The sequence below is a fragment of the Petaurus breviceps genome, unplaced genomic scaffold (genome assembly GCF_028583685.1).
Source record: "Petaurus breviceps papuanus isolate PSGF00001 unplaced genomic scaffold, PetGlider_PUasm1.0 91133, whole genome shotgun sequence".
Classification (NCBI taxonomy): domain Eukaryota; kingdom Metazoa; phylum Chordata; class Mammalia; order Diprotodontia; family Petauridae; genus Petaurus; species Petaurus breviceps.
This window is the reverse complement of record NW_027187419.1, coordinates 67,822,671-67,840,348: the sequence shown is the minus strand read 5'-3', so window position 1 is coordinate 67,840,348 and position 17,678 is coordinate 67,822,671. Positions and strand designations below refer to the sequence as shown.

Sequence of the window (17,678 nt, the reverse complement as noted above, 5' to 3'; positions counted from 1 at the left end):
ATTCAGTCTAAGGATCAGCTGTATCACACTGCTGACTTATACTTAAGATTTTACTTCCTTGTTTTCTACACTGACTTTGTTAGTGGTTAAGTTTATGATATTTTTTAAAGAAAAGCTAACTTCCCAGTTAACTAATCACAAACACAAAGCAGTTTTTAAAATTCACCTAGCCCAAGGGCTTTCAAGGTATACTCAAAGGACAAAAAGTGGTTTAGGATGTTTTCTACTATCATTAATGATAAGGCAACACTGCATAAAATATTTCTGACAAATATTTTGTAATATTTAGTAAAAAAAAAAAAAAGATATAATTTACAGCATCTTCAAAAGCAATATCAATCTCCCAATGAATATTTTCATGGTAGCACTCAGGAGCCATTGGGCTAAGTAGTGTGACAGATCCATTGCTTCAATGATATTGTCCACAAGCAGGTAAGTCAAACAAGACAGAAGTTTCTCAAGTAATATCAAACAAAGAATTAAGGAAAAGTAAAGAACTATCTTCCTGATTGTAGACTGGAGAAATTTCTCTTCCAAGACTAGGAAAACTTACCTCTTTATTCCCCCCCCTCCCAGTCCCTCCCAAGAGAGCAATGAGAGTAACCTAACAAAAGGGAGAAATTGAATTTATGCTAAGAATCATAGTTCTCAGGCTGGATTTTACTGATGAGGAAACTAAGGGCCAGAAGTCACACAATAAGGACAAAAGCCAGGACTCAAACACATGTACTCTATGAATTCTGAGCAGCACTTTCCACTGTACTTCTACTGCCTGCTGAGAAAGTAACTTTCAGAGAGGGGAGGTAAGGAGTAAGCAAAATTCATTCTCCCATTTCCACCTCTCCCACTACTAACCTTCTTTCTACCACCAGCATTTCTCTGTGGTACCTTTTATACAGGGTGTCCTAAAAAGCCTTCCTACAGTTTTAAATTTTTAAAGCTTAAAACTACACTAAGACTTCTGGGACCACATGTGTTCCTAAAACCTCATACTATAACAATGAACTAATCTAGGACATCTTCTTAGCCCTTCTGATTTTCCTTTGTAGCATGCACCCAAGACTTCCAAAATGCTCAATCCTACTCCAATTTACCATCAATACTCTGATAGCACAGTGTCTGGAACATAGTAAGTACCTAATAAAAGCTTTATTATTCATCATTCATACCCCCAGTTAAGCATTAGAAAAACAAACTGATTAAAATAATTCCTACTAAGGTATGGATAACTCCCCACAACCTTCCTAGGATGTTTATTAACTCAAATATTTAAATTTGTGAAATTCAGTTTAGAGTGGCAAAAAGATTTAAATTTTATCACCACTACTGGAAAAAAAATCAGGCCAACATGCACAAGACTGAGCATCTAAAACCAACTGGCCTAAAGTGAATTGTCCTATCAATTAGCCTAATGACACGATTACCTAAAGTTCTCTCTCCTTCCTTCCTTTCTTCCTTCCTCCCTTCCTTCCTTCCTTCCTCTGGTGAGGGGGAGGGAAATCAGGGTTAAGTGACTTCCCCAGGTTCACATACTTAGTGTCTGTGGTTGGATTTGATCTCAGGTCCTCCTGACTCCAGGACGCCTCTGAAGTTCCTATTTCCAATGAGAAGTATATATCAAATTTATAATGTTCACAAATGAAATGGTTTTAGTTTCTACAAAGCATTTTTGCATCATTTATGTGTGAGGTTTTACCTATAGTCCAACAGACTTCTTATGGTCTACAAATATGTCTTTATAATATTTTTTTAACTTTTAACATTATACAAAAAGTTTCCCCGTCTCCAGAGAGATGTGATATAGGTTCGAACTTCCTCATTCTCTTTAGTGAACTTGAGTTACTGTCCAACAACCTAAAAGATCTGCAGTTTCATATACAATACTCTTTGTTCTACAATGTAAATGCCTAGTTTATATGGTTATTTTATGAAATTCAAAATAAAATTTTTTAAGTATTACAATGTTCTTTAATAAACTATGCTTAGAACCCAGGATTTTTTAAGATAATGAAGCTCACCTTACAACACAGTTCACAATACATGTTTATATGACCTTAATAATAAAGATCGCATTATAAAACAAATAAGAGAAACTGAACATACACCTCTCACAGCTATGGTTAGGTGATGTGTTCTTAACCAAACAAGAGATAGAGGCAATTACAAAAGATAAAACAAATATCTATGATTACTTGAAATTAAAAAGCATCTACATAGGCTGGAGAATGATCTAGCTGAGACTCAATCTGTGTCAGATGATTCTGGCCCGCTTGTCTAATGCAAGCATCACAGATACTGAGGCTCCAGTCTACCCATTATGGCTAACTTTTAATAAACTTTGCTTTGGGGGGGCAGAGCCAAGATGACGGAGTAAAAACAGGACTTCCCCACAGCTCCAGCTTCCACCTCCTCCAATACATGTAAAAAATGACTTTAAACAGATTTTAGAGCTACAGAACCCACAAAATGACAGAGAGAAACAAATCTCCTGCTGAAGGCAGCCCGTCAGGCCAGGAGGAAGGGGCTATCACAGCACACTGGGAGCTATGAGGTTTTGGCCCCAGGGCAGTCCTGACCAGCAGCAGCTGGAGCAGACTTCAGGAGAGTGAAGCACCAGCAGCTGTGCAGCTTACAGCCTTCTCAACCCATAAACACCAAAGACAAAGTAAAAGGTCAGTTTGGAATTCTGTTGGAACAGGGGTGGATCAAAGAGTGAGGTCCAACCCCTGCCCCTGGGGTGAGAAGCAGGGAGGCACAGTGGCTGCGCCCTGTGGCTGCCTCAGGGCTCCTGGCCTGCAGATTGTAGGGGGACCAAGCGGCTATTCAGAGGGTAATCACTCTTGCTTTAACCAGCGGGGATCTGGATTGAAGTCTTGGGTGGAAGTCCTGGGGAGTGTGGCAAGGTGTCAGAACCTGTGGGGACTGCACAGAGGGCACCCTCCTAATTGCTCCAGCAGCTGCAAAAACCCCAGCAATTTAGGACAAAGCTCTCTCCATTCTGAAAGCAGAGTTCTACCATGGCAAAGAGTTCAAAAGTCAAGTAACTGACTGGCAACATGAGCAAACATAGGAAACGCAATCCTACCACAGATTCCTTTTTTGGGGACAAAGGATCAAAGCATAGAACAGGAGGAAGACAACGAAGTCAGAACTCCAGCATCAAAAGCTCCCAAGAAAAATATGAACTGGTTACAGGCCATGGAGGAGCTCAAGAAGGATTCTGAAAATCAAGTAAGAGAAGTGGAGGAAAAATTGGGAAGAAAAATGAGAATGATGCAAGAAAATCAAGAAAAGCAAGTCAACAGCCTGACTGAAGAAAATAACACCTTAAAAAACAGACTAACTCAAATGGCAAAAGAGGCCCAAAATGCCAATGAGGAAAAGAATGCCTTAAAAAGTCAAATTGGACATATGGAAAAGGAATTTCAAAAACTCACTGAAGAGAATACAAAATTACATTGGAACAAATGGAAGCTAATGACATTATGAGAAATCAAGATACTATAAAACAGATCCAAACAAATGAAAAAAATGGAAGGCAATGTGAAATATCTCATTGGAAAAACCAGACCTGGAAAATAGATCCAGGAGAGATAACTTCAAAATTATTGCTCTACCTGAAAGCCATGATCAAAAAAAGAGCCTAGACACCATCTTGCAAGAAATTATCAAGCAAATTGCCCTGATATTCTAGAACCAGAGGGCAAAATAGAAATTGAAAGAATTCATTGATCACCCCCTTGAGAAAGATCCCAAAACGAAAACTCCTAGGAATATCATAGCCAAATTCCAGAGTTCCCTGAAGAAAAAAGGAGAAAATACTGCAAGCAGTCAGGAAGAAACAATCTGAGTATTGTGGAAACATGATCAGGATAACACAAGACCTAGCAGCTTCTACATTAAGGGATCAGAGGGCTTGGAATATGATATTCCAGAGGTCAAAGGAGCTAGGACTAAAACCAAGAATCACCTACACAGCAAAATTGAGTATAATACTACAGGGGAAATATGGTTATTCAATGAAATAGAGGATTTTCAAGCATTCTTGATGAAAAAAACCAGAGCTGAACAGAAAATCTGACTTTCAAATACAAGAAGCAAGAGAAGCATGAGAAGATAAACAGGGAAAAGATATCATAAGAAACTTATTAAAGCTGAACTATTTACATGCCTGCATGGAAAAACAATAACTGTAACTCATAAGACTTTTCTCAGTATGAAGACAGTTGAAGGGAATATGTATGTGTGTATATATATATATATGTATACATACAAATATATGTATGTGTGTATATATATATGTATACATACAAATATATGTATGTATGTAGGAGGGTGTAGGTGTGTATAAATATATATGTGACAGTGTGCATATATGTATGTACATGTATATATAGACAGAGGGCACAGGACGAATTGAATATGAAGGGATGATATCTAAAAAATAAAATTAAGAGGTGACAGAGGAATATATTGGGAGGAGAAAGGGAGAGATAGATTAGTGTAAATTATCTCATATAAAAGAGGCAAGAGAAAACTGCTACAATGGAGAGGAAGAGCAGGAAGGTAAAATGGAATGGGACAACCTTAACTCTTATTAAATTTGGCTTAAGGAGGGAATAACACACACACACTCAATTGGCTATCTTACCCCACAGGAAAATAGAGGGGAAGGGGATAAGAAGGGGATGACAGAAAGGAGGGCAGATGGGGGGAGGGGGGTAGTTAGAAGCAAACACTTTTGAAAAGGGACAGGGTCAAAGGAGAAAACAGAATAAGTGAGGGGCGGGATAGGATGGAGGGAAACATAGTCTTTCACAATATACCTACTATGGAAATGTTTTGCACAACTCCACATGTACAACCTATACTGAATTGCTTATCTTCTCAGTGGGGGTGGGTGAGAAGGGAAGAAGGGAAAAAATTTGGAACTCAAAGTTTTAAAAACAAATGTGTAAAATAAATAAATAGATATATAAAAAAAATTTTTAAAGCATCTACACAAATGCAAGTAAGATAAGAAGGGAAAACAGTCAAATGGAGGGAAAAGATCTTTGCTGAGAATTTCTCTGATAAGGGTTTGATATCAAAAATACATAAACAACAAATGCATACACATCTGTGTATATATACATATATGTATATAGGTAGGGGCAAGTAATATATATTTACATATAGACACGCATAAGTGTATACTTGTGTATAAGTACATAAAAATATATTTACACATATATATATGGTAAGAGTTCTCAAAAGAAATACAATTAACAACAATATGAAAGGATGCTCCAAATAATTAATAATAAGAGCAATGTCAATCAAAACAACCCTGAGGTTTAATCTCATACCCTGCAAGTTGGCAAAGATGACAAAAGATGGGAATAGTCAACGTTGGAGGAGTTGTGGGAAGAGAAGTACATTAGTGCATTGTTGGTGGAACTGAATCGATACAGCCTTTTTGGAAAGCAGTCTGGAATTATGTAAATAAAGCAACTACAATGTCCATACTCTTTGACTCTGAGATTCCATTGCTGTGCTTAATACCCCCAAGGAAACCACTGATAAAAACAAAGTTGCCATATATGACAAAATATTTAGAGCAGCACTTTTTTTAAAATCGGAAACAAAGTAGATGCTTTGTCAATTAGGGAACCTACAAATAATGAAATATTATCGTGCTGGACGAATAGTGAAATGCATGTAAAGATCTATAAGACCTGAAGTCAAGCAAAAAAAAAATACATAATGACTATAAAAACGCAAATAGAAAGAAAAGTGAATATTGCAAAAATAAAAGAACAAGCAAGTCTCAAAAGAAGAGATGAAAGAAGACACTCCTACTCCTCTTGAGGTGAGAGGTCCACAAGTATTTCATACTGACATATTTTCAGACTTTCGATGCACTGATAAGTCATGTTGATATGGGATGGCTGTCTTTGATGGGAAACAATACTGGGAGAAATTATGGTAACAGAAAGAAAAAGACATCAATAAAAGCTTATTTAAAACAACAACTAAAAAAGGAAGCTATTCTTTCCAGTAAAAGTGCTGAAATAAGAATAACTGAAGACTTAATGGGATTACAAATATGCTCTGGACTCTGATCCTGTTTTTATAAGCATCACTGTTAAGAGTTGTGATGAACCAAACCTAGAGACCAAGTGTGTTTACTACTCCTGGACTTAGCCAGATAGATGGTATCTCTAAATTAACTGAAGTTAAGTGACTTCTCTAAGATCACACAACAAAACAGGAGTAGAAAAACGAAAACACAAATTCTTTGTTTAACACAAATTTGTTTAACACAAATTTTCAAATTCTTTGAAAACACAAATGCTTTGTTTAGCAATGCTCTTTTCACTACAACTCTACACTGAACATACAGTCTAAAAGTCTGACAGGAATTAAAGACTTTTTTATTCTTCCCTAAATAACTCTCCCACTTGTCACAGCTCTTTCTTCCTTCCCTCAATCTTGTCATATCACCCATACCCTCCATTAAAGGAAGCTCATAATAAACTGAAAAAACTAAAGACAATCCATAAACTCCCTCTTCTCCCCTTCATTATATCTCAAAACACCTTATCTCCAATTCTCTTCTTCGCTACAAGGTGATAACTAGTAGGCCCTTCTCAAAGTCAATCTCTCTTCCTGTTCTGATTACGATCTATTTCTACTCCTGAGGCAGATTTCCCTGGTAATCAATCACCTTCCCTCTCTATCTAATATCCAATCTTACAACTTACTTGTTCTTTCCCTAATACCTACAAACATACCTTTAGTCTTGCCATCCTTTAAAAAAATTTAAAAATAAAAACAATGCCTAACCTTTCCATTTCCCCTCCTCTGTAAATAGCTAAATTCCTAGAAAAACTTGTCAATGTTCACTATCTCCACTTCCTTTCCTTTCTCAAATCATTTCTCAACTGCTTGCAATCTGGATTCTGATTCATCACTCACCTGAAAAGACTCTTCCAAGTTAGCAATGATCTCAATCTCCTAAATGGTATATCCAATGGCCTTTTCTCAGTCCTCATCCTTTTTTGGCCTCTGTACAGCATGCAACACTGCTGACTATCCTTTCTTCTCCCTGCCTATTTCCTTTGTGGATGTAACTTCTTGGTTGGTTTTTTGGAGGCGTTTTTTTTTTTTTTTTGCTTTTTCGAGGGAGGAAGGCTGGGCAATTGGGGTTAAGTGACTTGCCCAAGGCCACACAGCTGGTAAGTGGTAAGTGTCAGAGGCCAGATTTGAACTCAGGTCCTCCTGGCTCCAGGGCCAGTGCCCTATTCACTGCGCCACCTAGCTGCCCCTCTTGGTTCTTCTCTTACCAGTCAAAAGTCTATTACCAGAAAGCTATTGCAACAGCCCGAGTTGGAGGTGAATTGAGGCTGTGGCTGTAAGAGCGGAGAGAAGGGGACCTACACCAGATATGTTGTGAAGGCAGAAATGACAATATTTGACAGCAAACTAGATCTGGAGATGAGTAAGGAGTAGAGGATGATAGAGAGGTTGAGAGTAACAGGGAAAATGGGAGCAAGAGAAGGTTTTGGGCCAACTGAGTTTGAGATGCCTACAGGACATGCATTTTGAGATGTAACAAAAAGGAGTTAAAGATGTTAGACTGGACATAGGACTTGAGAACTATCTGCAAAGAGGTGATAATTCAACCCATGAGAGTTGCAAACTAACATCACCAAATAAGATAGATAGAGCCATAAGAGAAAGGGCCTTAGAGGACCCACATTTAGTGGGTGCAATATGGATGAAGAACTAGGAAAGGTGTCTGAGGAACATTTTGCACAAAGTAGAACCAAGAAAAGAGCAGTATCACAAAAACCTAAAGAGGAAAAAGTATCTAAGAAGAAAAAGTGATCAACAGTGCCAAATGCTGCAGAGAAGTGAGAGTGAGGTAGGTAGATATGGCAATTAAGAGATCATTGGTAATGTTAAACAAGGCAGTTTCAGTTGAATGATGAGGTTAAAAATCAGATTCTAGAAAGTTTAGAAGAGAGTAAGAGAGGAAATGGAGACACTGATTATCTATGACTTTCCTGAGTAGTTTAGGCACAAACAGAAGGAGAAATACAGGATGATAAATAGCAGGAATTGTCAAATTAGGTAATGATTTTTTAAGGAGAGGGGAAACAAAGAAATATTCATGGATGGCAGGGAAAGAACCAAGAGATGGGGAGATAAGAAAATAAGATCAAGCAAGTGATAACTGTAGAAGTGATTTGCTGGAGGAGATGAGCAGGGATGGAATGGAGAGGACATAAAAGGGTTTGCCTTTGCAAGGAAAAAGGCTACCTCATCATCAAAGACCCCCGTAAAAGAGGAAAGCAAATGCTTATTGAACATTTCCCACTGAATGTTCAGAGGTTATGTCAAATCCAGTTTCCAAAACTGAACTCTTTATCCTCCCCCTAAAAATCCATTCCTCTTCCTAACTTCTTTATTTCTGTAAAGGGTACCACTGTCCATCCACTCACCCAGATGCACAAACTTTAATCATCTGCAGCTCCTCATTGTCCTTTATCCCACTACCACATATCCAATTAAGTGTCACATTTTGTGACATTATTTGTTTATACCTCCAAAATATCACACATAGGTCACCTTTTCTCTATCCATAAGATCACCAACCTAGTTCAGGTTCTTATCACTTCTTGCCTGGACTACTGCAAAGCCCTGCCTTAAGTTACTACTCTCTCTAATCCATCCTCTGAGTACCTTTCAACCTAGCTCTTAAGGGCCCCCTATAACCTCAGGAAGCAAAGAAACTCTATTTGACATTGAAATGACTTAATAATCTAGCTCCAACCTACATTTTCCAGACTGGTTTCATTCTTTGTGCTTGAATCCCTAGTGACTAGCACAGTGCTTGACACATAGTAGGCATTTAATAATACTTATTGACTGACAGTTACATATTGCTCCCCCTTACAAACTTTCACTCCAAGCACAATATTCTGTATCTCCAGTCTGTGCCTTTCCATGGTCTGTTTATGCCTGGAATATTCTCCTTCCTCACCTCTACTTTTTAGAATCTTTAGCTTCCTTCAAAGTTCACTCCCTATATGAGGTCTTTCTTGATTTCCCCCCTTTCCCCAACTGCTGTTGTCCCTTGTTCAAAATTACTTTGTACAGATTTTTGCATTTACTTTCATTCACATATATTGTCTTCCTATAGAATATAAGTTCCTTGAAGGCAGGTGCTATTAAGTTTATATTTTTGTATCCCCTGTACCTAATACAAAGTAGGTACTTAATTAATCCTTGTTAATTGATCAGTAGGAATAATGAACCTTGCTTGGCCAATTCATATTGGACTTACTAGGAAGCTTTGTTTTAGACTGCCTATATACTCAGATGGGTCAAAAATCCTTCTCTTGGATTCACAAATAGCTGTAAATATACTCTGCTTTTAAATTTATAGCAACAGACTGTATTCAACCCAACAGTTCACATGAATTTGTGTATCCATTACAACCTGCACTCTACTTTAGAAATTACACTCTTTTCACACATACAATAAATTTTTTCTGACACTAATACTGAAGGTCAAAGCAGCAAAGATATAGCAATGTCAGCTTACGTTTATTTATATAGTAGCTTCACAGTTTACAAAACACTTTTCCCACAACTACCCTATAAGAGAGCCTATACAACCCCTCCTTTTTACAGATGAGGAATGTAAAGAGGTTCAGACTTGTCAAAGGTCACATAGGGACTAAGATCCAGGTATACTGACTCCATGACCTGGGTTTCTTTCCTCTACACTATGTTGAATCCTCAACAAATAAAATCATTACAAACATCTTCCTAGATGTTAAACAGTTTTTCCCTCAAATGGCCCTACCAACAACTCTTTTCTATGATTCTTCCACATATTATTTTAGCTAAGTTACTTTTTTTAGGTAGGTCAATGAGTCAAGATATTATTTTGATTTCTTTTTAAACTTCTAAATGTTCCTAGCAGCTACTATCAATTCAGAGAGGATGTTCCTTTCACTTCAACCACCATATTTAAAGAATACAAGCGCACATGTACACACACACCCCACACAAAATTACAAGCACCTCACTCTGTTCTGTAGCTTACCTTTGTCCCAAATTTATAGTTGGGACATGCCTTACCAGAAAAAGCATAGTCTCTTATGGGCTATGTGAAGGACACGTGGATTGGACATACAGACTGTTGCCTAATGCATCCTTCCCCACTATTTACACACCAAAGTAAAACTGCTACAAATAGTGGTATGCTTCACTGACAGCTAAAGATAAATATCATCACTGAAAGATAACATGCTGAATTCCAAGCAGCAGCTATTCACAATCTCTATCCAAGCCTCTGGAAATCTGACAGTACTCTCAAGTCTAAATAAAGTGTAGAGAGAACAAAGATCAATGGACAGTAGCTTTCCTCCATTTATCATAGGCTAACAGGGTCACAGACTTTAACTAAAAGGGACCTTACAACAGCACAAGACCAACCTCCTTATTTTACAGATGATGAAACTGAGCCCTAGAAAGGGTAAATGGCTCGTCCAGGTTCAAATATGTAACAAGTATCTGAGGTGGGATTTGAAACCAGGTCTTCCTGAGTCCAAGTCTAGCATTTTCATTCACTATATACCATACTGCCTTTCTCCTTTCTTGTAAAGTATCAATATTGTTCAGAAAGTCTGAAGCCTTAGATGCAAATGTAAATATTTGTAACACATTTTGCAAATAACATTAGGTTCTATGTGTTAATATTTGAAATCCTACATCATCATGATTTCAATGTAATGGAAATTAAAAGAGAATTCAAAATGTTTTCACCATAATCATCTTATTCTCTTGACTTTTATTGTTCAAAGGGTGGTAATAGAAATGAACACTGAGTATCACTAATTTGTTTAACAAATCAATAAAATGCACAAAGGTGAGAGGCAAATAAGGGTTAGGTGACTTGCCCAATTTCACAGAACTAGTAAGTGTCTGAGGCTGCATTTGAACTCAGGTCCTCCTGACCCTTCCTGTGCTACCTAGCTGCCCCACAAAGTTAGTTTTTAAAAAGCTAAAAGAGGCATAAATGCTTAAAAGGGGTTACAACCACCCTATAGCATATGAAATGCCAATTATTTGGTAAATATATAAATAATATAACAAAGACCTGTGATTTCATTGGTGTGGGAAAATCTTCCACCAACATACAGCAAATGCCTATGCTTTGGTAGGTTAAGTCTTAGGGAGGTAAGAGGAAAAGTGACTTGACCATAGTCACAGAGCTAGTGTCAGAAGTAGTAAATAGCATCTGAATCCAAGTCTCCCTGTCTGCAAAGTCCAGTATTCTATCCACTACATCAGCCTGCTTGTCTTTGATTTGATACTTCTTAAAAATAATTACAGAATTTACAGAACTATCAATAGTCATACGACTACTCTAAATTATTGATAAGAGAAATACAAATTAAAACAACTCTGAGAAAACACCTCCAACCTATCAGACTGGCTAACGTGATAGCAAAGGAAAATGACAAATGCTGGAGGAGATGTTAAAAAACTAAGACACTAATGCACTGTTGGTGAATTTATGAACTAGTCCAACCATTCTGGAACAATCTGGAACTATGCCCAAAGGACTATAAAACTATGCATATCCTTTAACCCAAAAATACCATTACTAGAGCTATCTCCAAAAGAGATCAAAGAAAAAGGAAAAGGACTTATTTGTACAAAAACATAGCAGTTCTTTTTGCAGTGGCAAAAAATTGTAAAGTGAGGGGATGTCCATCAATTGGAAAATGGCTGAACAAGTTGTGGTATAAAATTGTGATGGAATATTACTGTGCTATAATAAATGAGAAGCAAGATGGTTTCAGAAAAACCTAGGAAGACTTTTATGGACTTGTGCCAAGCGAAGTGACCAGAACAAGAACACTGCAGGCAGTCAGAGCAAAATTATAAGGATGATCAGCTGTGAAAGACTTGGCTACTCTGATCAAGATACTGATCCAAGACAGCTCCAAAGGATCTACGATGAAAAATGCTCCAGAGAGGTGATGAATTTTGAATGCATCTTGAAGTTATAATTTTTAACTTTTTAAAAAATTTTGTTTTGTTTTGTTTGTTTTCTTTTGCAACATGGCTAATATGGAAATGTCTTGCATGACTTCACATGTATTACAGATATCAAATTGCTTACCTACTCAAGGATGGGGAAGGGACGGAAATAATTTGGAAATCAAAATTTTTTTAAATTACTGGTAAAGAAAAGTTTTACCTATAATTGGGAAATAGTAAACAAAATAAATTAAAATGTATTAAAATTAATGTAGAGGGGCAGCTAGGTGGTGCAATGAGTAAGAGTGTCGGCCCTGGAGTCGGGAGAACCCGGGATCAGTTCCAGACTCAGATACTTAACACCCACACAAAATAACTGGCCATGTAACCTTGAACAAGTTACTTAATCCCAATTGCTTTAAAAAAAATAAAAGTGTAATTTTGCCATGACTGTCGCAAGGCAAATTGGATAAAAAATTCTAACCAAGATAAAAAGTAGTAAAATGGCAGAGAAAATCTCTAAACAAATGTAAAGATAATCAATATTGGCTATCATGGGGAAGGAGATGAGAATAAGCATTTAAACAGTATCTGTCCTGTGCCAGGCACAGTGCTAAATGCTTTTTAAATATTATCCCGTTTGATCTTGAAAACAACCCAGGGAAGTGAGTACTGTTATTATGCCCATTTTACAGTTGAAGAAGCTGAGACAAATAGAGGCTAAGTGATTTGTCCAATATGACACGGCTAGTAAGTTGTCACTGTCCTCATTTGAATTCAGGTCTTCCTGACTTCTGGTCCAGACCTCTATCCACCTACCTATATATATATGAAACACTGAAATTTTAAATATTTATTAGAAATACCAACTTTCAGTGAACAGATTATGCAAATTGTCTTTAGATAAATTAACCTAAAGTCACTCCTAGAAACAAGTCTCTGACTTTTATTTCCTCCTGGCTCCAGAATCACAAATTTTCCTTTCTTCTCTCCTTTCTACACTAAGGAAGAATTTGGGTCACTGGTCTACTCTCTAAGTTGTCCTATCCTATCTTCATTCCTTAATGATAGAATAACCAACCCCACCACCACTAAGAAAAACCCAACAGAGTCCCAGAATCAGTCCTTCCCTGGCTTCCAATCTTTAGGAGTAAAGGATCTGTCAAAATACGCAAACCAGTGACACTCTGCCAGAAAAAGAACTAGACTACCTGAGTTCACTTGGATTATAAGATTCTGAGTTCTGCTGATCAATCACTAACAATGAAACTAAAGATAATGTTGATCTCAAAACAGCAGTGAAAATACACTAATTCTTAATCTTAAATTGGTAACAGGAGACAAAAATATAGTAGTAGCCTACTATCACCAGGACAACATAAGGAAAAAGATTGTTGTATAACTGTTGCTTATATTTTAGGCAAAGAATTAGTCCTTAGCATTCCTCCAACATCAGTTATTATCATACATTATTATATTTTCATATATTACAAACTATATGGTAGCCTCTAATTGAAAATTAAAAGATGAATCCACTCCCAGTGGCAATACTGAAATTCTCATTCTTCCTCTCTCTGCACACACACACACACACACACACACACACACACACACACACACACACACATATACTGCCCTACTATAGGATGTAAAATAAAACAAAAACTTTTCTAAATATCTGCAATCCTATGACAGATACTGACTCTGGGACTCTGGAGCAGGCTGAAAATTGTTTTTAATTATACAAATTGAATTTTTAAAATGACACTAAATTTTCCAAATTTTATGCTTCACAGGGAAAACCTAACATCACATATTACAGGGAAACTTACACCATGAAAAAATAAGCTGCTTCAAAGCTAACAAAAGCAAAAAGACATCTTCAGGAGCAGGTAACTAGACACAACCTCAAAAGAAGCTGTCAAAGCTAGACTGAGCAAAGGAACATCTGGTAGTTTACTTTGAAATGCTACTTCTTGGCTGATTTTGTGCCCTAAGAAAGAAATAATTTACTGTCATACAAAGAACCCTATGTTCAGACTCTGGCTCACTCCCCCACACAAACTAAGAATTAAATGGAAGTATCCATTGGACCAGGAATCAAGATCTGAATTCCAGTGCAGGCTCCATCACCATATACCTGGTAGTACTCAGGTACTTTAACCTGAATCCTCAGTTTCCTCATCTTCAAAATTAAAGGAGTTGAATGTACATAGGCTCTAAGTTCCCTTCCAACACTAAAATTTATAATACTATAAAGTTATACCTATATTCATACAGCTAATACCAATCACTGAAATTTGCTTATTTTCTAACAAAAAAACTTTTTTTTAAAAATTGTCTTCTCAGTGCTATTTCCACAAATCAGATGACAGCCCTTTCCAAAAATCACAACTTAAAAAGTTCTAAGGACCCTTTGCATCAAATGAAAGCAGTGAGTATTTCTGTCTTCTCACAATTTTAGACATAATTCCATCACATTATGGTTCTCAAGAGGAAAACTTGAGTAACGAAAGGTATCATTTCCTCCTCAGAAATAACAAATTGCTGGATAATTCCAGTCTGAAAAGATTGATTATTTTAAATCAATTCCACAGAATAACCTTAAAACAAAAACCTACTTTTTTTCCAGGAGTCAATTCAAAATAACAAATCATATTTTAAACAAGCAAGCTTATTACATGACTCTTCTCATGACAGCAAACATCAACACCAACATTTCCTCTACTTACAAGAAAATGAGAAAAAAAAAATCGAGAAAGATGTAAAAAAAAAAGGGGGGGGAGGAAGATTCTGAATACTACAATTAAGAGGATGAGATAAGAAGACAACCACAATGGAGAAAGAATAAAATAAAGGTTGAGGACTTTAAAAAAAGAACATAATTCAGATCCACAAAGAGAAATGGAATAGTACAACAAAAACTATAAAAGTTAAGAAAAAACAGTTTAAATGTAACATCTGGTATTTCTGCACACAAAGAGCATTTCTGAAATCACATATATGTTTAAATGTTCAAATGAGCAGCTGATTAGTTCATTTTTAAATGAACTTATGTTTCTAAGATGTTTTCATTACACATAGTTCCTCAGAAAAAAATTTAATTTTGAAATCAAGAAGCCAAACCACTACAATTTAAAGTTTTAGTTACTTTATTCTGCTTATTCTTCACAAGCAATAAATTTTAAGTAAATTCTGTGCTGATATGGTAAATAGGATTGAACATACTAACACATGGACTAAATGACTAAAAGTAGCATAACTTATGGGTTGAACTTGCCCTTGAACAACTCATACCTGAGGGAAGGTTTATTGTCTTTAATTATGTCAATCCCATTTGAAATGCATACTGCAGGGTGTCGAGACCAAAATGTGTTCACGAAAACCTGAATTTTGATTTATGTTGCATGCTATTTTAACTTTCTTATTTGGTAGATTGGTTTAGAAGATAGAAAATGCATTCAATTCTTACACTTCTAGATTTCTTAAACAAGCCTGTCGTTTAGATTGCCATTCAAAATTTAAATAGTAAAATTTAAGATTTATAATCTGCCCCCCTAATAAACTATAAACAGATTTTTAAGTGTTAGTCTTATTTTTGAAAAGGATATAGGATCTTATACAGTAAAAATATCCTTAAATGTAGAAAAATTACAGAGACCTCTGCATGTACTTCTTAAACACCATGGCAAAGCAGACCACAACAGCCCATTAGATATTTCATGATAAAGGGTGAAAACAAATATGAACCGATAAAAACAAAGGCACTTTCTAAGGGCTGTCTTCACTTCGAAAAATGTTTCCTAATGTTAACTCCTTGCTTAACAGTTCAGATTATGCACAAGTGCTGTGTAGATATATCCCTTTCTCTTGATTCAAACCTGCACTGAACTCACGGCATCTTATTAAGTAATGCAGTACAGTGCGATGCAGGTTCACACCTCATGGTTCAAATTCATACACTTAAATAACTATATTTAAAATAAGAAGTTTAATGAATGTCTCGAAGAATTAAAATACAAGGCATGCCCCGCAACTAGAAACTTTTTTAAGTGTACACAGGGGAGACAAAAACCAGTCATCGAGGTGCAAGAATCTCTGATTATTCTGCAGTTCTACAACAATTTTCATTCCGGTTCAAAATGCAAGGCTCCCTGAGGATCAGATCAAACACAACTGTCACTAGGGTGCAGTAATTTTGAGCAAGTCCTAGCCCTTCTCAATTAGACTGTAGGGTTCCCCTACCCACAGCCTCCACCGGTAGCCGGCTAGATTTACCTCAGGTGACTGACAAGTTACAGTATAAAACAGACGGACAGATTGTATCCTTTTCTCCTCGCCCAGAGCAAAGGCTGAGACAACGTGTGGGCAAAGGGGAAGCCCCGGACTCGTGGGGCGCAGGGGGCGGCTGCGGGGGTGCAGACAGCCGAAAGCCAGGGAACACGAGCAGAGGGAGCCGGGGGGCACCTGGGGAGGGACCAGGCAAGGACGCTGCAGCCCCCCAGCTTTCGCAGCGCTGCCTCTTCCCTCCCCACCCCACCCCCGGAAAGGGAAAAAAAACCGCCAGAGGATTCAACAGGAGAACCGCGCCGCCCGCCTGCGGTCCGCGAAACAGCCCGAGCCCGAGCCCCAGCCCGAGCCCAGGCCGGCGGCGGCGGCGGCAGCCACCGGAGAGCGGGGGGAGGGGAGGAGCGGGAAGGGGGCGGCTGAACCCCGGAGCTACCCCTCGGCCCCCTCCGCCAAGGTCACCCGCCTCCCCGGGCGGCCCGAGCCCCGGCCCCGCGGCCGCCCAGCCCGGAGGAAGGCGGCAAGTTTAATTTCTTAGAAGCCGCGGATAAAGCCAGCGGCGCGCGCACGCGTGTGCGTGTGCGTGTGTGTGTGTATGTGTGTGCATGGGGGGGGTGAGAGGGGGTCGCAGGAGGTCCTGGCCCCGGCTCCCTCCCCCGCCCGAGGACCAAGACACCTCCCCGCCAAGGGGCTGCTCAGCCCTCGAGTCCGAGCCGAGCCGAGCCGAGCCGGAGACAGGACGGCCCCGGTTGCTGCAGGGCGGGCGGGCGGGCAGCGCTTCAGCCCCCGCCAAAGACACACACGCGCGCACCCCTACCCACACACCACCGGCCGCGGGAAAATGGAGCGCCGGGGCGAGCAAGAAGAGACATTTTCTTCCGTTAATTGAATTGTTTCCTACCTCCGGCTGCCGGACTCGCTGCTCCTCTCACTCCGCTGCTCTCCGGGATCCGCCGCCGCCGCCGCCGCATCCAATCGCCTCCTCCTCCCCCCTCCCCTCCCCTTCCGCAGCTCGCCCGGCCGTTCCTCCTCCTCTCCGCTTCAAAATGGCGCCAAGCGTTCTCCGGCGGCTGCTCCAATCGAACCGCCGCGGAGAGCATCCAGGGGCAGGCAGAGCGCGGCGCGGGGGCGCAGCGCCCCCTGCCGACCGACCTGCCGCCCTTCAACCAGCCGGTCGGCTAGACTGGATGTCGGTCAACCGACCAACCCGCCTCCCCAGCCAACCGCGCCCTCGCGCACCGGGGTGCGCGCGCGCGCTCGAAGCACGCACTCTCTCACACTGGCAGCTGTCAATCAATCCCGCTGCTTAGGTTTCTTTTGCGTCTCTTAGGAAAAGAAATAGA

General features: G+C 39.1%; 1 protein-coding gene across 3 annotated transcripts in view; it reads right to left on the bottom strand.

The window, feature by feature from the left end:
- Nucleotides 1-17,392, bottom strand: part of PDS5B (PDS5 cohesin associated factor B) — a 234,921-nt gene extending 217,529 nt beyond the window's left edge. For 2 of the 3 annotated variants that reach the window (XM_069080647.1, XM_069080648.1), the window contains exon 1: nucleotides 17,237-17,392. The gene's annotated coding sequence lies outside the window, so the exon portion shown is untranslated. The remainder of the gene's footprint in view (nucleotides 1-17,236) is intronic. The other variant, XM_069080649.1, reaches the window with a different exon arrangement.
- Nucleotides 17,393-17,678: the final 286 nt, after the last annotated feature.